Below are 4,552 nucleotides of genomic sequence, written 5' to 3' on the forward strand. Positions count from 1 at the left end.
GGGCTCAGGAATTAAAGGCATGCACCACCACACCAAGCCCCTTTTGATTTGATTTGTTGTTGTTGTTGTTGTTTTTAATGTAAGACTTCCCAAACTCTTCACCCAAGATAAAAGCAGTCACAGGTCTTTCCAAGAACACATGCCATCCTCTGACCCACTTCAGCTTCCCCATTCCTTGCTCACCAGGCCCCGACTCCATTTTGCTTTTGCTTGTTTGAATGGGGTTTGGTTTTGGTTGACGCTGGGGGCCGACCCTCATGCATTCTGAGCACAAGTCCCACCACTGAGCCATGCCCTCCAGCCCCGAAATCTTACAATAGATGTCTTAAGTCTACGTGTATTCTTTTAAAACATACTGTTTTGTGTCTGTGTCTGGGGCCTGTGGCGTCCCTAGAGTCTGCCCACTCCAGGCAGTTGTGAGTTGACGTCGGGTGCTGGAAACCTAACTCAGGCACTCTTACTCAACCTCCACAACCTCCTACGTGTCTTCTTGAGAACAGGCTTTTTTTTTTAGTTCAAAACCTTTTTAGTGTGAGACTTTTATTTGTTATTTAAGAATTTCATTCACAGGTACAACATGGTTTAATCATAACCCCCATACAACCGGAAAATCACAATCCCTATCTCCCGACAATGTTTTTTTCTGGGTCTCCCCTCAATGTTTTTATTTTTTGAGAACGGTATCGTGCTATTTTACTCTCATCCTCACTTCTTCACTTTGTCTACACTAAAGTTTATTCACGTTGTTGTAAATTAGGACTTCGGGCGAAGTTGGCTTGGATAGCAGCAGCCCAGCCAGCAACCCTCCTGCTGAGCCCTGTCAGACAGCAAGAGCCCAGTGGGGCCGAGGCAGGCTGAGGCAGCCAGCTCGCCTGGATCTTCCCCAGCCCTGCCCTCTGGCCCCTGCAGCAGCCCTCCTGGGCCTGGGCCAGGTACTTCCCTGGGCTTTCCACAGGCGAGGCCAGCAGCCCTCAGCCCCCAGATCTCTGTAGCATTGCTTCTGGTGAGACAACAGCAAGTCCAGATTTCTACCCAAATGGCTTGGCCGCTGGAGAGAGAACTCCGGCCCCAGCCAGTGGGAAACACTGGCTTTCTAGAGATTTCTGGGTCATTCGGGAGGAACAACAAATGTGGGTGCAAATTTTCTTGTTCATAGGTTGGAAACTGAAGGCTGGGGCTTAACAAAAACACATTTAAATGCAAAATGAGGGAAATAGGAAGCTCCTGAGGTCGTCCCCTTCCTGCTCAGCGCCAGCTGGCCTCTTCTTCAGCGAGGACACCCAGGGCTGTCCATCCAGAGTCCTTCACCCAGATGGGAAAGAATGGCAACTTCCTGTTCCCCAGACCTTCTGTCACACTGGGCATCGCAGCACAGGCCTGCAATTCCCACACTTGAGAGGTGGAGGCAGGAGGAGCAGGAGTTCAAGGTCACCCTCCACTGTGTGCCAAATTTGAGGCCACCAGCTACCGTGAGCGACGTGAGACCCTGTCAAAACAAAACAGAAACTGCTCTGCTCTGCTCTGTGTAGTTTTTTTTGACCTTACATGCCTTTCTTGCGCCAAGGACCCACTTCCTCGTCCACCCCGCTCACCAGTACTCTGCATGAGCCTGTCTTCTCCAGCTGCAGGCCGGAGTGGGGGGGGGGGATTTAAATGAATCTGTACCCACTGGGTTCCTGGCCAAACCCCAGAAGGTTTGGTACCCATCTAGAGGTGAAGAGAGAGTGAAGTCATTTTGAAAACGACGCCCTGATGCTTTCTGAATTTGAATTGGAAATCGTAGAAGAAAATGCCTTCTCTCGTGCCAACAGTCACAAACACTGCTCACTAGCCGCAAATGTGAACTCGCAGCAAACCGCCTTTTTAATCACACTGACTGGACTTTCCACGGCGCCTCGTGCGTTTGTGCTGTGATGCAGCCGTCCCCACCACACTTCTCTGGAGCACTGTCCTGCTCCTCCTGCTCCTGATAAATGCTGTCCTCCTGCCTCTGTTGGAGACAGCATGCAAGTCTCACAGGAGATCGCCCAGCACCTAACATGTGCAAAAACTTTTTTCAGAGTCACCCAGGCTGTATGAGAACCCCGCCCCCTCTTAAGGCCAAGGAGCAGCCTGCTGCAGCTTACAGGCTTACACTCCCAATTCTGCTCCTCTGCCTGTGGACATCACATCGCTTTCTCCTTCAGCGATCATGAAAGTCTGTTATGGACGTGAGGACACAGATCTGGATTCTGTTTGTGTGAGGGACTGGTGTTGTGGTAGGCTTTTGGGTTCTTTAAGACAAGATCCTATACTGTCTGTGATCACTTTGAATCAGCTGAGGCTGGCCTGCAGCCAACCCTGATCCTCCTGCCTCCGTCTCCCAAATGCTGGCATTGTAGGATTGTGCCACCAGCCCATATCAACTATCTCAATTAGCCTGTGTGAGTGTGTGTGTGTGAGTGTGTGTGTGAGTGTGTGTGTGAGTGTGTGTGTGTGTGTGTGTGTGTGTGTATGAGAGAGAGAGTGTGTGTGTGTGTGTGAGTGTGAGTGAATGAATGTAAGTGTGTGTGAGTGTATGAGTGTGTGTCCATGGGTGAGTGTGTGAGTATATGAGTATGTGTGCCTGAGTATGTGTGTGTATGTGCGCAGGCATATGTGTGTGGAGACTAGGCAGACAGCTTTGGAGAGTCAGCTCTCTCCTTTTGGGGGTAGGGCTTGAGATAATGTACCATTCTGCAAGCCGTGGCTGTCCTGGAACTTGCTCTTCAGACCAGGCTGGCCTTGAACTCATAGCGATCCAGCTGTGTCTGCTTCTTGAGTGCTGGGGTTAAAGGCGCCCCCACCCACACTCTCCCCTGTGACGCCGACTCCTGAGATTGGACTTGGGCAGCTTTACCCTCGTGTGCTTGCCCGAGAAGCCAGCTCATCAGGCCAGTTACGTTTCTCAACATTTAAAACCTCCACCGCCCACATACACACTACATTGTTCTTATCCAAAAACCCGGTAAAACACGTGCAGCCGGCAGCACAGGTGGGCAGCATAGTTCAGCGACCAGGTGCTTGCCTGAGTGTGGAGGTTTTGATCCTCCTCGGCATGGAAAGCAATCAAAAGAGAGCAGAGCAAAGCCAGCTAGGTCGCCCCATCGAGAGATCAACTAAAGGATGAGAGCCGGAGTCACGGAAGCCTCTCCCTGATTCTCAGTGTCTAAGGTCCAGCGACTGGGTATGCTAGGGGCACACACAACAGGTACCGCAGGGTACCTGCCCCGGTTAGCCCTCAAAAAGCTCGAGGCCAGCTCCAGACCCACCGCAGCCTGGCTACTCACAAGCTTATTTTCCTCTTATTTTGATGAGCCAAGCACTTCAGAGCCAATTACTAACAGGTCTTTCCACAATAGTTACCCAAAGCCAGGCAGTGGTGGTGCATGCCTTTGATCCCAGCAGTCAGAAGCAGGTGGATCTCTGAGTTCAAGGCCAGCCTGGCCTATACAATGAGTTTTAGGACAGCCAAGGCTACACAGAGAAATCTTGTCTCAAACAAACAAACAAACAAACAAAAACAATCAGTACTAAGTACGTAAAAATGGAGTGTTTAGACAGGTTTTACGTTGCATTTATATGTAACTATGGAAGCAGCGGTAGAGACTGAACTTGTTTTGCTCTGAGGAAATACCAGCTGAGCATGAGCTTTGAGCGTTTCTCCGAGCGCTGAGGCTCACGTGTGGCCATCTGCACCTAACCACAGAATGAAGAACTTTCCGTCAGAGGGCCGGGGAGTGGCTCAGAAGATGAAAGCATCGGTGTTCTGACAGAGAGCCCAGGCTCACTTCCCAGCGCACCCAGAGTTCGAAGCCATCGGTAACTCCCGTTTCAGGGGATCTGATGTCCTTTTCTGACCTCTGAGGGCACCAGGCATGCGCAAGGTGCACGTACACTCGGGCAGGCAAAACAATCCGACACACGAAATCTAATAGAGCAATGTAAAAGCGAAAACAACAGCAGAAAAAGAACACATCCCAAAGGACAGCATTAAGCTGGCTACGCGTGTTTTAAGTTTAAATGATGGTGTTTAGAGGATCTACGAAACAAAGCACCTCTAACCGGTAAGCCCCACTTGCCCAAGGACAGACACCTTCCCGGAGTGCTGGGGCTGCTGTTTACGGGATCAAGCAAGCTGTGTCCTCACTCTGTAAACAGGGTTGGCTGCCTCAACTGCACAGGCTGTGCTTGATCACATGTGGTAGGAGGTATGTCAGGATGTAAGCTTGTCCCTGACTGGGCAAAGGTGGGAAGGGTGTAGCCCTGTGGTAGGCCTCTGTCTAACGTAATTTGCTGCCATACTCTAGGAATCCTGGATTAAGGCCTGGCCAGGGCCCACTGTCTTGGCCAGTGTTTAATGAAGCCTGCTTCAGATTTGGCTCAAAAATGTAGTAAAGATACGATGGCTCACACTTGTAATTTTAGCACTCAGGAGGCGGAGGCGGGAGGATGTAGAACAGAGACTAGCCTAGGCTATATAGTGACGTACTATCTACACACACAGAGAAAGACAGACACACACACGCATACA

Source organism: Psammomys obesus, unplaced genomic scaffold (genome assembly GCF_907164565.1).
Source record: "Psammomys obesus unplaced genomic scaffold, mPsaObe1.curated_primary_1811, whole genome shotgun sequence".
NCBI lineage: Eukaryota > Metazoa > Chordata > Mammalia > Rodentia > Muridae > Psammomys > Psammomys obesus.